Source organism: Penaeus japonicus, unplaced genomic scaffold (assembly GCF_977035675.1).
Source record: "Penaeus japonicus unplaced genomic scaffold, GWHDUDI00000001_assembly GWHDUDI00000036, whole genome shotgun sequence".
Classification (NCBI taxonomy): domain Eukaryota; kingdom Metazoa; phylum Arthropoda; class Malacostraca; order Decapoda; family Penaeidae; genus Penaeus; species Penaeus japonicus.
In genome coordinates, this window is record NW_028234438.1 from 7,199,844 (window position 1) to 7,217,343 (window position 17,500).

The window sequence follows — 17,500 nt, forward strand, 5'->3', positions numbered from 1 at the left end:
ACATACATTAACCGTGTGCAACACCAACACACTATATTAATCGAGCTATTAGTAAGGAAAGACTCAATAAACATCTGAAAAAGGGAAGTGTTAATAAAACCTATGTTAAGTCTTGATGTAAGGTGCAAAGAGAGGTTGCAACCTGAATGTTAAATGATGCAATATATATATATCAGTCGAAAAAAGTAAATCCTTCCGTAGTGCAATACGAATTAGAAAGGCGAAATCATGCTTGATTTTTTTTTTTTTCTTAGTCACTTTGTTTTCTTAGTCATGACCTCTGGATTCGATATGTTGGTGACCCCAACATATCGCACACGGATGGCCAAGAGTGACAAGTGCCACCCCGACACTGCCGTACGCATGAGAACGACACACGTCCCCGTAGTCAAGTGTCGTGCTCATTTATAATCCTCAAAGTCTTCGTTAATCTTTGATAGTACGTTTTCACAGATTCAATATTGTAATGCAAAAATAAATAAATAAATAAATAAAAATAAATAAAACTAGTAAAAAATAAAACCATTGTTACTTTTGGTCAACATTGTACTACGGTATCTTTATAAAAGAGTTAGAAAAATGTTGAAAGAGAAAGGTTAAAAAACAAAACAAAAACACTTAATAATCCATACAACATATATCATGTCAACACAAAACATGATCAGTTCCAACACCAGAAAAAAACAATTAATCGAAACATTACACACATATATCCATACAAACAAAAACACGAACACCCCCCCCCCCAAAGGTAACATTTTATAAAAAAAAAATCCCAAAAGATAAAATAAGAAAACACTTATAAAACAAAGAACAACAAACTTCAAACCAATCAACAGCAAACACTTTTCATGTAAATAAAACACTGTAAAATAAAGGCATAAAAAAGATACTTAGTCACTGCAACGCATGGGTTTGCGTCTCAACATAAAACAATTCCTTCGACTCAAAGCAAGCATTAAACCCAAGGCTTGGCGAAGGGGAGTCAACCCAATCCCCAATAAATCAATGTCTCCCTTTCAGCCCCAACCCCCACCTCTGCCCCACTAACCCCTTGCCACCCCACCCCCACCCCCACCCATACCCGCGCTATTCGATGCCTGGGTCTTCGCGTCTCGCCGAAAAGGCCCTCCTCTTCCCCTCCTCTTCCCCTCCTCTCTCCAGTGCAACGCAAGCAACAGATGCAATTGCTGAGTGGCGAGCGCTGATCCTGCAACCGAGTCAAGGACCTCCCTCCAGGAATAGGCTTTTCTTTCACTGGCTTTGAGGTGGGTAGAGGAAGGGGTGATGATGAAAAAGAGAGAGAGAGAAAGAAAAGGAAAAAGAGAAAGAAGAGAGAGAGAGAGAGAGTGAAGAGAGAGGAGAGAAAGGCGGAAAGAGAGGAGAAAGGAGAGAGCGAGAGAAATAAACATAAAAAACATCAACATATATATATATATATATATATATATATATATATATATATATATATATATATATATATATATATATATATACATATATCAATACATACACATACAAACAGAGAAAGAGCGAGAGAACGAGAGCGAAAGAAAAGGGAGGAAGTAAGGCAACCACGTCCGTCCATGGGCGTGTGTGTCTTGTCCAGCGAGAATCCAATTCCCTTTCCACTCTGCATATTTCCCCTCCCTTATTACACCGATTCGTTCTGCCACATTCCTCGCCCCTGGAATGAATAATGAAAAAAGCGTCTTTCCTCTGCGGCCTAGGATTAAGCCAAGTTCCTAGTGATCCATTCCACGCCAGGAATTCATTTCCTTCTAAACATCGCTACACAAAAAGAAACAGCAGACAAAATATCAAATCTAAAACAGCAAGGAGGAGAGAGACATTTAAAAAAAGAAAGAAAGAAAAAAAAACGGGATGAAAGTTTAATCCTACAACAAAAGAGGGAAAAATCGAGAGAAATTCAAATATAAAGTTTACGACATAGCAGCCAATTTCCTTTACAATGCTCACTTATTTCCAACGGCGAGAGAGAGAGAGAGAGAAAAGATAGAGAGGAAGGAGAGGAGAGAGATTGATTTGTCGAAAGAATAACAGAAAAGGAAAAAACAATGAATCGAAAAAGAGAGAATATCCTTTTTTTCTCTCTCTATATATCTTTCGCTTTCTCAATCCTTTTCTCTATCTCTACCTCCCACTTTCTTTCTCTCCCACCTCTCCTTATCTCTTGGCTCATCATTCGACCTCTCCCTTCTCCCTTCTCCGTCCCCCCCTGGATGAGAAGGGGGATACAGACTCCGGGCTGCCAATTTGCACCAGATGCTATATCAAAAGTTTAGATGAGATACGTGCATGAGGAGAGAGTGAGAGAGAGAAAGAAGGAAGACGGAAGGAAGGGAGGGAGGGAGGGAGGGAGGGAGGGAGGGAGGGAGGGAGGAAGGGAGGGAGAGTGAGAGAGAAGGAAGACGGAAGGGAGGGAGGGAGAGATAAGGGGAGAGAGGGAGGGAGTGAGAGAAAGAGAGAGAGAGAGAGAGAGAGAGAGAGAGAGAGAGAGAGAGAGAGAGAGAGAGAGAGAGAGAGAGAGAGAGAGAGAGAGGGAGTGAGAAAGAGAAATAGAAAACGAAAGAGAGGGAGAGGAGAGAGAGAGAGAGAGAGAGAGAGAGAGAGAGAGAGAGAGAGAGAGAGAGAGAGAGAGAGAGAGAGAGAGAGAGAGAGAGAGAGGAAAGAGAGAGAGAGAGAGAGAGAGAGAGAGAGAGAGAGAGTGAATAAGAGTGAGAGTAAGTGAGAGAGAGAGACGCGGAAGAGAACCTCATCCCGGGTATCGCGACAAGCAGAAGCAGCCCCCCCCCCCCCCCGCGTGCAAGCGCATGCGCAAATCATCTTCCAAAATGGAGATCGCCTTACTCCATTTCCTCCCTCGGCGCCCCGCTCGGCCCGGCTCGTTACATAGTCTGTTTGTCTGAATGTCTGTTCTTGATTGCTGTTTCTCTTGTTCACTCTTGCTCGCACACCCTCCCATCCCTCCCTCCCTCCCTCCCCCTCCCCCTCTTTCTCTCCTCTTCTCTCTCGTCCATTCATCCAACCATTCATCCACCAACCCACCAACCCAACCATCCATCCATTACTCCCTGTGTCTCTTTCTCTTTTTCTCGCTCTCTTCTCTCTCTCTTCTCCCCCTCTCTCTCTCTCCCCAACCCCCCCTCTCTCTCTCCCCAACCCCCCCTTTGTCTCTCTCTCTCTCTCTCCTCCCTCTTCTCTACACTCCCCTCTCTCTCTCTCCGCCCCCCCTTTCTCTTCCTCTCCCTGTCCCTGTACCTCTCTCCCTCTCTCCTTTTCTATTTTCCCTGCAACATTGCAATTACCTGGAAACCCACCTGACCGGCTAAAAGACAAGTAGTTGAGAAAGAATGCACTCTATTACGAGTTGCGCAAAGAGGTGGTACTGCTTTTCCCGATGAAAGGGTGGTTGCAATAATTCCCAGGGGGAGGGGGGTAGCAACAGGGGAAGGGGGGTAGCAACAGGGGGAGGAATAAATATAGGGAAACGCCCTCGGTTTATTCGTTGTTTTGTTTTCAATTTGTTCAGCATGAATCCTTCGCAAGAGGAGGAGTAGAAGAGGGAGAAGGAGACTAAGGAAAGGAAGAGGGAGAAGGGGTGGAGGAGGAGCAGGAGGGGAGGAGGAGGAGGAGCAGGAGCAGGAGGGGAGGAGGAGCAGGAGCAGGAGGGGAGGAGGAAAAGGAGAAGGAAAGGGGGGGAGGGGGGGAGAAGGGGGAGGGGGGAGAGGAGGAGGAGGGAAAGGGAGAGAAGTGGGGAGGGGGAAGAGGAAGGGGAGGAGAAGGGGGGAGGAGGAAGGGAGGGAGGAGGAGGGGGGAAGGAGGAAGGGAGGGAGGAGGGGAGAAGGAGAAGGGAAGAGGGGGAGGGGGACGAGGAGGGGAGAAGGGGGAGAAGGAGGAGGAAGTGGAGGAGGAGGATAGGAGGAGGAATGGGGAGAGAAGAGGAGGAGGAGGAGGAGGAGGAGGAGGAGGAGGAGGAGGAGGAAGAGGAAAAGGAGGAGGGGAGAAAGGGGAGGAGGAGGAGGAAGGGGAGGGGAGAAAGGGGTTGAGGAGGAAGAGGAGGGGGAGGAGAAGGAAGAGGAGAAGGAGGATGAGAAGGAGGAAGAGGAGGAGGAAGAGGAGGAGGAGGAGGAAGAGGAGGAGGAGGAGGAGGAAGAATGGGAGGAGAAGATGAAGAAGAAGAAAAAGGAGAAGAAAAAACAACTAGACGGAGCAGTAGGGCAAGAATCTGAATAAGAAGAAATAAAAACGAGAAAAAAAAGAGAGCCAAAAGAAACAAGAAAAAAATAGAAAAAAAGAAAAAGGATGCGTTTGTACAAGCACCGATTTCCTAAAAAAGAAAACATTTGCTCCGGCGCTGTCACCGCCCATGAATCAATCTTCCGTCCGAGAGAGGAGGCGGAAAGGAACCAGATTTTTCCCTCTTTGATCTCCAAGAGAATTCGAGACCCGTCTTCGGAAGGAATTTCGGAATATGTTATTTTTTTCTTCTGCTGATGGTGGTGGGGATGGTGAGAATCGATGTAGAAAAAAAAGATAATGAAAATAATATCAACAGAATATCGAACGAATAAAAATCCCCCTCACCTAATCAATATATCATAATAACAGTATAAATAATAGCAACAATAATTGTAATATCATTATTAAAACAACATCATCAACAATAAAACTAATAACAACAATAAAAACAATAACAATTACAATAACAATAAGTTACAACAATAACAAAAATAAAGTAAAGGAAAAAAAGAAGAAAAAAATCCGAGCAGTGCACAACGGGAGAGAAAAAGCGAGTCAATATTCCCACTGAAGCCTCCAGCGCCGCCGCAGATTCCAGAATTCCAAGATTCCAATTCAGAGGTTTTACACGGCATTCCCTTATTGACGGAGAGTAGAAAACGGAGAGGGAGGTGAGTGAGAGAGGGAGAGGGAGAGGAAAAGGAAGGGGGAAAGTGAGAGGGAGAGGGAGAGGGAAAGGGAGAGGGGAGAGGGGAGAGAGAAGGAGAGAGAGAGAGAGAGAGAGAGAGAGAGAGAGAGAGAGAGAGAGAGAGAGAGAGAGAGAGAGAGAGAGAGAGAGAGAGGGGGGGGGGAGAATTGAAAAGATAATGTGGAATGGAGGAAAAATATAGATTTGGATTGTGTTGGACTGGAAAAAAGAGGAAGAGCGAAGGAGGATGGGAGAACGGAGGGAAAGGAGAGGGAGAAAAGAGAGAGAGGGAAAAGGGAATAAGAGGGCGGGAAAGGAAGACAGACAGAGAGAGACAGAGAGAGCAAGAGTGAGTGAGAGAGAGAGAGAGAAAGATATATATATATATATATATATATATATATAGAGAGAGAGAGAGAAGGAGAGAGAGAAATAGGGAAAGAGAGAGAGAGTGAGAGTGAGAAAGAACGAACTTTAAAAAAAAGTAAAAAAAAAAAAAAAAAAAAAAAAAACGAAAACAGTATAAAGGAAAAAAAAGAAAAAAATGAAAACAGTAAAAAGAAAAAGAAAAGCAAATCTCCCAAAAGTGATTTCAGCGAGCCGAGAGGAGGAGCGCCTTCCAAAAGCCTTGATTTCGGCCCGCGCTCCTTGCTCCTCGCTCCTCGCTCCTTCTGACCAGCAGCGAGCGGAAGGAGCACAATACAAGGCGAGGACGCGCCTGCCACACGCCTGGCCGAGGGATCAGGCCGCCTTCGAGCAGGGGGGAGGGGGAGAAGAGGAAGAAGATTGGTAGGAGGAGGAGGAGGAGGAGGAGGAGAAGGGGGGGGAGTAACGAGAGGGAGGAGGATGAAAAGGAAAAACTGTAAGAGAAGAACAAACAACTACATCTAAAAAAAATAAAACACCGACATACACAAAAAACAAAACAAAACCGAAAATAAAATAACATGATGTTTTCAAAAGGAAGAGGAGAGGCAAGCAGAAGAGGAGGGAGGGGGAGGGGGAAGGGGGTGAAGAGGAGGAGGAGGAGGAGGAGCAGGAGGAAGGGGAGAAGAGAGAGGAGTGATTGAGAGAGAAAGTGATAAAGATGAGAAAAAAAAACAGCATAAAACAAAAAGACTGGAAAGATGAGCCACAAAGCTGGCGTCAAAGTATGAGCCTCCCGTGGGTGGCGTGGGCGGGGTTAAAACGCCCAGGGCCTCAGAAAAGGGGTTGGGGAGGGAAGGAAGAGGGGCGCGGTACGGGAAGGAGTGGAGGTGGCATGGGAAGGATGAGGGACGGGAAGGTGGCGGGGATATGTGGGAACGGCCACTGGGGTCCCGCTACCTTCCCAGCGCCCGTGACCCCAACTTCCGCTCGCCGAGGAAGGTGTACATGCCCTTACATCTGCTCGGCTCGGCTCGGCTCGGCTGCCCTCGACCACGCACGCGAGTAAACAAGCAAACTGGCGCATGGATTCTTTGTCGCTCTTTCCCTTTCGTTCGCTCTCGCTCTTTCTCTCTCTCCAATAATGATAATGATAATGATAATGATAATGATAATGATAATACTTCTACTACTACTAACAATAATATCAGCGTTAATAATAATAACTATTAATAATAATAATGAAAAAATAACAACAACAATGACAATAATAAGCATCATCATCATCATCATAATGAGTGAGTGAGTGTGAGTCACAGAGAGAGAGAGAGAGAGAGAGAGAGAGAGAGAGAGAGAGAGAGAGAGAGAGAGAGAGAGAGAGAGAGAGAGAGAGAGAGAAAAGCCACAAGAAGGTTTGTCAATAAGGAAAGTCTCTCTTGCAGACCGGCGTCAAGTGTGGCTCCTTCACCCGTGTGCCTGTGGCTCCTATTCCTTTTTGTGCGAAAGCGAAAGGACACAAAGGATATGGGACAACATGTCAAAGTATACATTTCTCTATACTTCTTCGTTTCTCCCTTTCTCCTTCCGTCTTTTCTTTCCCCTCCCTTCCCTTTCTCCTCTCACCTTCCGTCTTTTCTTTCTCCTTCCTTTCTTTCCTTTATTTTTCTCGATCCCCGCTTCTCATCCCGCCTCTTCTGTCGTTTTATGTTTTATGTATAGTTTTCTATTCTTTTTCTCCCTTCTTCCTTTCCTTTTCTTCCCATCTCCTCCCTTCCCTTCCTCTTCTCCTTCCCCTCACCTCCCCAACCCACCTCTTCCCCCCCTCGACCCTCCTCTTCCCTCCCTCGCCCCCTCCCCAACCCTCCTTTTCCCTCCCTCGCCCCCTCCCCAACCCTCCTCTTCCCTCCCTCGCCGCCTCCCCTCACCTCCCCAACCCACCTCTTCCCCCCCTCGACCCTCCTCTTCCCCCCCTCGACCCTCCTCTTCCCTCCCTCGCCCCCTCCCCAACCCTCCTCTTCCCTCCCTCGCCCCCTCCCCAACCCTCCTCTTCCCTCCCTCGCCCCCTCCCCTCACCTCCCCAACCCACCTCTTCCCCCCCTCGACCCTCCTCTTCCCTCCCTCGCCCCCCTCCCAACCCTCCTCTTCCCTCCCTCGCCCCCTCCCCAACCCTCCTCTTCCCTCCCTCCCCCCATCCTTCCCTCTCTTACAACAGAGACACAGGCGAAAGTTGGCTGTGAACACTTTCTCGCTCTGACCTTTTTCAACCCATCTTTAAAGACCAAGAACATCTCCAATCAGACGGGAAATACAGGGGGGGGGGAGGAGGAGGAGGAGGAGGTGGAAGAGGGGGGGAGGGGAATGAGGAAGAGGAGGTAATGGAGGAGGATGCGGGGGGAGAGAGGGAGGAAGGCGGAACTGAGCGGGAGGGGAGAGGTCGCCGCCTCGCTTCGAAAAGTGTCCAAATAAACATCTCAAATAAGCCATCCCTCCCCCTCCCCCTCCCCCACCCCCACCCTCCCTTGCACAGCTTCCGGGAATCCCCCAATAAAGGTGCAATGCCGCGGAGGGAACGTATCTTGCGCGCGTGGCTGCGACGGCATCGTAAATTCCCCCCTCCCTTCCCCCCTACCCACCTCCCCTTTCTCACGTCCCCTCTGCGAAATAAGAAAAGAAAAACAATCTCCTTGCTTACTGCGGAAAATGTCTGGCAAGTTATTAAATAAGCTCACGTGTAAGCATGCAGATGTGTGTGCCAATGTATTTGTACATATTTATATACACATACACACGCATAGACAAATACACACACACATATATATAATCTATAGATAGTCTGACCAATATAATCTATATACATATCATACACCCATGTTGTATCTACATACTCCTTTAATACCCCCCCCCCTCAGAAAAAGAAAAAGAAGAAGAAGAAGGAAAAAAAAACACCATCCGCCCCCCCCTCCTCCCCCCGATCTCCACCAGCATCAGCCGAAGCTGACTCTCAAAAGCTAAAACTAAGCGCACCGCCCACCTCCAACTGCCACCGACCGCGACCCGAACATACGTGAAGGGGGGATCTAGGCCCTCCGAATCAAGATGGCTGGTGCTGGGATCGCGTGCCGGGAGAGCTGCTGGGAGGGAGGGAGGGAGAGAGGGAGGGAGGGTAGATGGAAGGGTAGAAGGGAGGGGGAGAGAGGGGAGAGAGGGGAGGGAAGGAGAGAGGGTGGGTGGATGGGAAGGGAGGGAGGGTGGGTGAAAGGGAAGAAGGGAGGGTGGGTGGAAGGGAAGAAGGGAGGGTGGGTGGAAGGGAAGAAGGGAGGGGGAGAGAGGGAGGGAGGGAAGGTGGAAAGGAAGAAGGGAGGGAGAGAGAGGGGAGGGGTGGGGAGGGAGAGGGAGGGGAGGGGAGGGAGAGAGAAGGGAAAGAATGAAGGGAGGTAGAGGGACACATACACATACACACACACACACACACACACACACACACACACACACACACATACACAAGCACGTACACACACGTGACAATCACACACACACACACACACCGCCCAGCAGATAATCGACCCCATGACATCTCAGAAAGAGAACAAGGCATTAAGAAGCACCTGGAGAAGAGGAGGAGGGCAATTGAACAAGGCAGAAAGGGGAGGGGAGGGGAGGGGAGGGGAGGGGAGGTGGGGAAGGAAAGGGGAGATAAGGGAGAGAAGAGGAGAGGGAAGGAAAGGGGAGAGAAGGGAGAGGAAGGAAAGGGGAGATAAGGGAGAGAAGAGGAGAGGGAAGGAAAGGGGAGAGAAGGGAGAGGAAGGAAAGGGGAGATAAGGGAGAGAAGAGGAGAAGGAAGGAAAAGGGAGAGAAGGGAGAGGGAAGAGGGGAAGAAGACAGAGTCGGGATTGGTAGGAAGGAAGGAGTAAATGAAAGATAGATACAAAGTGAGGGAGGAAAGGAGAAGAAAGGGCATGTATGTGTGTATGGGGGAGATAGAGGTAATGAGGGATAGGCAGAGAAGAAGAGAGGATAGAGGAGGATAGGGGATGAGAGGGGAGGGGAGGGGAGGGGAGGGGAGGGGAGGGGAGGAGTGAGGAGGAGAGATGGAGAGAAAGAAAGAGTCTCTCCCATAATCACCCACGGGGGAAACGCACTGACGAGACGAGAATAACCCTCATTACAGAAGATAAGGTGCACGACGATGACGCGGGACGACACGCGAAAGACAACAGGAGAAGACGACCGCAAAGAGAGAGAAAGAGAGAGAGAGAGAGAGAAAAAAGGCGCGTTATTGAGTCCATTTCTAAGGGGGCGATCATCCCGATGGAAACGCAGGGACGAGGCTCTGGAAATATCGGAGTACCTGTGGAAGAAACGCCGCCGGACACGTCAATGAGCGACGTCAATAAGCTATATATCAAGCTGGGGGGGGGGGGGAGAGAGAGAGAGAGAGAGAGAGAGAGAGAGAGAGAGAGAGAGAGAGAGAGAGAGAGAGAGAGAGAGAGAGAGAGAGAGAGAGAGAGAGAGAGAGAGAGAGAGAGGAAAAGATGAAGAAAAGGAAAAAAGAAGAAAATTGCAAGGGCAGAGAGGAGGGGGAGAATAAGGAGGAGTAGGAAGCGGTCGAGGAGAGAAAAAAGGAAAAGAGGAATGAGCGAAATACATAAAAATATATTAATACACACCAATGACACAGAACGAACCGGAGAGACGGAAAGGAAGCGGGGAGAAGCATGTACAGAGAGGGCAGGCGAGGCCCGACGCCGCTAGTTACCTCTACACCTGGGCTGCAAAACGCCCGTCTTGATCGGGAACACAATGCCTGTCTTCCTGCGGCGGTCGCAGCTGTTGGCGTTGTTATTGGTCAAGTTATTGTTGTTGTTGCCGCGCGCTCTGTTGTCATCGTCTGCCTCCGTGGTGGCGCAGGTGCGTGTGTCCGCGCCCACGCCCGCGTCTGCGCCTACGCCCGTGCCTGTGCCCGAGCCCTGGTCGTTGGCGTTCACCTCCCCCGGGTCCAGTCTGATGCTGCTGTTGTTGCTACTGCTATTGTTGTTGTTGTTGTTGTTATTGCACGACGCGTTGATGGCATTCCTGTGGGCCTCGATGCACGGCGCGCTCGTCGTTGTCGCCGTCATGGTGGCGTCGTTGAGGTGGTCCTGGTCGTTGCTGTCGCCCCGCCTCCGGGTCCTGCCCGTGACGGCTGTGCTGTTGTTGTGGGCGTCGAGGGCACAGTCTGGGAGCTGGTCGCTGGGAGCGGGCATGGCGTGAGGGGCGGCGGGCGAGGAGGGGGAGGGGGAGGGGGACAATGGCGACGTCGGAGGGCGCGAGAATGGCGCTCCTCCAGGGAGTGCGGGCGCTTGGCCTTCACCAGGAGGGAAGATGAACACGCCCCTCGCGGCGGGGGACACGTGTGGCTGGGGGAGCTGGGCGGCCGCGGGCGTTTTCCCCAGAGACGGGCCCGCTGTGGAGATGGTGTAGACGGAGGGCGTGGGCGTGGGCGGCAGCACGCTGGGCGACGTGGCGGTGACGGAGGTGACGTTCACACTCCCCGCGACACAAAAGTCCAAGTCCTTGCGTGCGCTGGAGCGCCTCTTGCTGAATCTACTAAACCTTGGGCGCGGCAAGAAAGAACGAGAAAGAACGAGAGAACGTGAGTATCTTTCCTCCTTGGCGCTCTCCGTTTGAACGCCGGCGCTCACTCTGCTTTCCAGATGCGTATATACAAGCACAGTAGTTTCAGGTTGCCAATAGGAGCAATAGCATAGTCACTACACATATACACACACTAAAATGCCGCATATTTACACTCTGCCCTACATTTCCGGAAGATAATGCTCGATATTGCACAAAGAGGCGAGAAATATACACAATGCCTTATGCAACTCCGATCAATGAGGCATACACAATAGTATCATGTTGACAAGGCAAATCATATTCCGTTCGTGCGGTTTACATAATACTAATGGGCACGCAACATAACAAGCAATAAGAATGATACAAATAATACAATAGGGATGTTAGTAAGCGTTCATAAATATTGGAAGTAATGATATCCATAAAAATAACAATTGCAAACAATGGCAAAGGAAAACAAATAATAACAAGCCTTCCCATAAAGCCCCCCCCCCCACCACCCACCCACCCACCAACACACAAAAGCAACGCTCTACCAGTGACAATATTTGGGACGGTAACGTAGTCATAACAAGCAGGTTGTTATATCATTCCCGTTAACTAGAAGGAAAACATGGGCTCCCTTTACATCCTCTCCCTCCACTTCAATTCATTCATTCACTCCCTCCCACCTTCCCTCCTTCCCTCCCTCCCACCCCAACTCCCTCGTCCATCTTTTAACCCCGGTCTCTCTCCCCTATCTTTATTCCCCACCCACCCTTCCTCTTATTCTTCTTTCCTCCCCTCCTCCCTATGATCCCCCTCTCTCACCCCTTCCCTCCCCTTCCCTCCCCTCTCCATCCACCTCTTCTCCTCCCCCTCTCCCTCCCAACCCCCAACCCCCCTCCATACACCACACAACCCCGGGGTCACGACACGCGCGGGAATTGTATGGGAAAACAAGTTATAACAAGAGGGCAAGGAACCCGTGTCACCCCAAAACTGTCTTCGAGTGTGGGATGATTTTGTTTTGTTTGTTTTCGTGTTTTGTTTTGTTTCGTGTGTGTGTGTGTGTGTGTGTATGTGTGTGTGTGTGTGTGTGTGTGCATGTGTGTGTGTGTGTGTGTGTGTGTGTGTGTGTGTGTGTGTGTGTTTGTTCCTGGATCTTCCTTGCCTTTTTGATGTTGTTGTTGTTATTGTAGTAGGTACTTCTTTATCAGAATCCCTTTTCCTCGGTAGTCTTATTCGTACTATTGTTATTATCATTGTGGTTATCATTATCATCATCATTACGAGTACCTATTCCTATTACTACGATTACCATTATCATCGCCATTTGCTATTATCTCCCAATCATATTCCTCTCGCTTGCCCTTCTTTCGAAATACATACATCTTCGTGAATATTCTCCGGTATTTCCGCGCCGATAGGTCGTTTTCACTGGAGCAAAACAAAGCTGTCGACAAAACGACCCAACTTCGTGTTTACTTTTGTCCCGAACTTCGTTCTAACTCTTTTTTTTATCTCTCTCTCTCTCTCTCTCTCTGCCATTCTGTTCCACTTCTGGCACTCTGCTGTCCGCGGCCTATTGCCAGAAGTTTTTAGTTTGTAAAGAAAAGACAAAAATGTTTTTAACTCACTGTATCCTCTCTCTCGTTATCTTTCCTCATTTTTTACTCATGCTCCCCCCCCCCCTCTCTCTCTCTTCCTCTCTCTCTCTCTCTCTCTCTCTCAATCAATCACCTACCTACAACCTCAACCCAAATCATCCAACCCAACACCAACCCAATCCTCCCTCCTCTTGCTCCCTCACCTATGCCCTAACCCCCCCCCCACCCCCCCTTCCCAAGTGAGTGAGTGCCTGGGACAAGGACCAGCCTTAGGGCCAGGTGAGCGACGTAATCAATGAACGCAATTAAGGGCCAGGGCAGGTGTGCTCCGATGGGGACCTCTCGCAGGGCGACTGAGCTCTCATGTCTTGTCGCTCTCTCTCTCTCTCTCTCTCTCTCTCTCTCTCTCTCTCTCTCTCTCTCTCTCTCTCTCTCTCTCTCTCTCTCTCTCTCTCTCTCTCTCTCTCTTCCTGCTCAAGCCACCATGCAAACCCCGCCTTTAAGATGACCCGCACTTCCATCCGCGGACAGGAGATGAGGAGAGGTGAGGGGGGATATGGGGAATTGGGAAGGGAGGAATGAAGAATGGAAAGGGAAGGGGTGAGGGAGGGATGGAGGGAGAGATAATGAGAAAGAGATAAATAGAAAGAGAAAGGGATAAAGAGAAAGAGATAGTTAAAGAGAGAGAGAGAGAGAGAGAGAGAGAGAGAGAGAGAGAGAGAGAGAGAGAGAGAGAGAGAGAGAGAGAGAGAGAGAGAGAGAGAGAGAGAGAGAGAGAGAGAGAGAGAGAGAGAGAGAGAGAGATAGAGAGAGAGACAAAAAAGGAGAATGAGGGAGAGAGAATCGCGCACAGGATGTACACCTTCCCATCACGCACACAGGATGCATGCGGATTATCGCCCGCACAGGCATACACAAACACGGGATGTCTGTGGGTTTCACACTGAAAGAACGCAAAAGGAAAAGATAAAACAAGTGCATTTATCTATGCATCTATCCCCATGACCTTCACACTGTAAGAAAGCACAAAAAATAAAAAAATAAATATATATACATACAACAATTTATCTACGCATCTATCCTACATTAGACGAAAGAAACAGATTTCTCATTTCTCTCTCTTTCTTTAATAAACTCCTGAATCATCGAGCTCCATACTACTCCATTCGGTATGGGAGAGAGCGAATCTTGTGCTCTGTCTCCTCACAGCTGAGGCCGAAAACGGTAATGGCGTGTGCGTTCGTCAGAGGCCTACCGGTATCAACAAAAGCACAGACAAGCACAAAATAATGAAAACAAAAGAAAGAAAGAGAGAAAGAAATAGAAAGAAAGAAAGAAAAAATTACAGACTCACGAAAACCCCCCCTTCCCCTTCTACCTCACACTCCCCTCCCCTCTTTCAGACGAACCAGATTTCCTATTGACCGTCGTCAGCCTTCCGAAATATCCCCCAGCTCCCAGCCTCCGACTTCCTTCCTTTCTTAAGCGATACAGATTTCCTTATCTCCTAATAGGGTAGGCCTACTTACTGCCCCCCGACCCTAACTGTCCATCCATATCGTCGACGCAAGCAGGTCGTCATTAGTCAACGACTTGCACCGTTCGACGACAAAACGACCTTCCGGGTGCCGTCGTAAACAATAATTTGTACTTTCCAATAATTTATCGCTATTATAAATAGTGCAATGACATCAACATACGGCTAGTAACGATAATGATGATAATGCAACAACCAACGCTACCACTACTATGACTACTATCAATGATAATGATATTAATAAAAAAAATCATGATAACAACAACAAAAATAGCAATAATAACGATAAGACCGTTTATCATGATTTAATAGTGACGGTGACAAGATCAATAAAAATAAATACAAGTAGTAGGTACCAAATAAATACAGTCTTAAAACAATAAAATTAACATCATCGAAGATATCAATGCAAAAAAGTTCATAACAGCATATGCAACATCGTCAATCGAGGGAAAATAAGAATTAACAAAGAAAAAGAAGTGAATGCATCACAAATATACAAAAAGAGCTAAAGCAAGGCGGAAAGTTGAGAAAAAACAGGAAGAGAGAGAAAGAGAGAGAAAGAGAGAGAAAGAGAGAGAAAGAGAGAGAGAGCAACAGACAGGCAACGATTTGCTACGGGCAGGGAGACCAGCTTACCGTAGATAGAGAGAGAGAGAGAGAGAGAGAGAGAGAGAGAGAGAGAGAGAGAGAGAGAGAGAGAGAGAGAGAGAGAGAGAGAGAGAGAGAGAGGAAGCATAATGACAGAAGGCTTTTGACTCTCTTCTCTCTCTTCTTGCCCTTCCCTCTTTCATTCCTCTTTCCTCATTCCTTCCACCCTCTCCTCCTTCAATCATCTCCCCTTCCTCCTTCCTTCCACTTTCTCCACCCACCTCCTTCCTCCCTCTTCCTCTCCCTCTCTCCTTCCATTCTCTCCCCTTTCCTCCTTCCTTCCATCCTCTCCCTTCCTCCTTCCCTCCGACTTCTCCCCCTACTTCCTTCCTCTTCCCCTTCCTTTCTCCTTCCATCCTCTCCCTTCCTCCTTCCTTCCGACTTCTCCCCCTACCTCCTTCCTCCCTCTTCCCCTTCCTTTCTCCTTCCATCCTCTCCCTTCCTCCTTCCTTCCGACTTCTCCCCCTCCTCCCTTCCTCCGCTCTTCCCCTTCCTTTCTCCTTCCATCCTCTCCTTCCTCCTTCTTTCCGACTTCTCCCCCTACCTCCTTCCTCCCTCTTCCCCTTCCTCTCTCCTTCCATTCTCTCCCCCTACTTCCTTCCTCTTCTTTTTCCTTCCATCCTCTCCCTTCCTCCTTCCTTCCTACCTCCTTCCTCCTCTTCCTTCCTTTCTCCTTCCATCCTCTCCCTTCCTCCTTCCTTCCGACTTCTCCCCCTACCTCCTTCCTCCCCCCCTCCCTTTCTCCCTCCTTCCATCCTCTCCCTTCCTCCTTCCCTCCGACTTCTCCCCCTACTTCCTTCCTCTTCCCCTTCCTTTCTCCTTCCATCCTCTCCCTTCCTCCTTCCTTCCGACTTCTCCCCCTCCCTCCTTCCTCCCCCTTCCCCTCCCTCCCTCCTTCCATCCTCTCCCTTCCTCCTTCCTTCCGACTTCTCCCCCTACCTCCTTCCTCCCTCTTCCCCTTCCTTTCTCCTTCCATCCTCTCCCTTCCTCCTTCCCTCCGACTTCTCCCCCTACTTCCTTCCTCTTCCCCTTCCTTTCTCCTTCCATCCTCTCCCTTCCTCCTTCCTTCCGACTTCTCCCCCTACCTCCTTCCTCCCTCTTCCCCTTCCTTTCTCCTTCCATCCTCTCCCTTCCTCCTTCCCTCCGACTTCTCCCCCTACTTCCTTCCTCTTCCCCTTCCTTTCTCCTTCCATCCTCTCCCTTCCTCCTTCCTTCCGACTTCTCCCCCTACCTCCTTCCTCCCTCTTCCCCTTCCTTTCTCCTTCCATCCTCTCCCTTCCTCCTTCCTTCCGACTTCTCCCCCTACCTCCTTCCTCCCTCTTCCCCTTCCTTTCTCCTTCCATCCTCTCCCTTCCTCCTTCCCTCCGACTACTCCCCCTACTTCCTTCCTCTTCCCATTCCTTTCTCCTTCCATCCTCTCCCCCTTCCCTCCTTCCTTCCATTCTCTCCCCTTTCCTCCTTCCTTCCATCCTCTCCCTTCCTCCTTCCTTCCGACTTCTCCCCCTACCTCCTTCCTCCCTCTTCCCCTTCCTTTCTCCTTCCATCCTCTTCCTTCCTCCTTCCTTCCGACTTCTCCCCCTACCTCCTTCCTACCCTCTTCCCCTTCCTTTCTCCTTCCATCCTCTCCCTTCCTCCTTCCTTCCGACTTCTCCCCCTACCTACTTACACCCTCTTTCCATTCCTCTCTCCTTCCATCCTCTCCCCCTTCCTCCTTCTTTCTCCTTCCATCCTCTCCCCCTTCCTCCTTCTTTCCACCTTCTCCCCCTACCTACTTACACCCTCTTCCCATTCCTCTCTCCTTCCATCCTCTCCCCCTTCCTCCTTCTTTCCACCTTCTCCCCCTACCTACTTACACCCTCTTCCCATTCCTCTCTCCTTCCATCCTCTCCCTCTTCCTTCTTCCTTCCACCTTATCCCTCTACTTCTCTCCTTCCTCTTTCCACCCTCTTCCCCTTCCTCTCTCCTTTACATCTCCCCCTTCCTTCTTCCATCCACCTTCTCCCCCTACCTCTCTCCTTCCTCCCTCTTCCCTTCCTCTCTCCCTCTTCCTTCCACCCTCTCCCCCTTCCTCTCTCCTTCCTCCTTCCATTTTCTTCGTCCGAATTGATATACGTTGCACTCGCAATAGTTGACACTTCAAATTTAATTTAACAGCATGACGCAAACCGGCCAGACTGTCCGGCACCCTCCGTGGCCTTGCTGCTGCCAACAATTACATACAGACAGACAAACACTCAGACAAATGGAGAAATAAACAGATAAAGACAAACACACAGACAAACGGACAAATACATTGACAGACAAGACAAATACAGCGACAAAAACAGAACTCTTCAATAAAAACCGATCTCTTGACAGAAAATTTTGAAAATAAGGAACAACCACAACAAATACAATAGAAACAAACATAGGTCAACACCAAGTTCCCTTTCAAAGAACTGTAAAGAAGAAAAAAAGTTTCAATAAAAGAGAATGGCAAAGAACAGCAAACGAAAGCCCCCCTAAAAATAAAAAATAAAATAAAAAAAGAAGAAAAAAAGTGATTGGTTAAGTTTTATAACAACCTACGCTATCCTTTACGTAAGGCTTGTAATGACGTCAGAAGGGGGATAGGGAGAGTGAGGGTAAGCAAAGATGAAAATCGAAAAGGCGAAGGGGAAGTATATATATATATATATGTGTGTGTGTGTGTGTGTGTGTGTGTGTGTGTGTGTGTGTGTGTGTGTGTGTGAGTGTGAGTGTGAGTGTGAGTGTGAGTGTGTGTGTGTGTGTGTGTGAGAGAGAGAGAGA

General features: G+C 48.9%; 1 protein-coding gene across 15 annotated transcripts in view; it reads right to left on the minus strand.

Annotated features, from left to right (window-relative positions):
* didum (dilute class unconventional myosin) overlaps window positions 1–17,500 on the minus strand; it is a 198,446-nt gene that overhangs the window by 10,529 nt on the left and 170,417 nt on the right. The gene's annotated exons all lie outside the window — the stretch shown is intronic.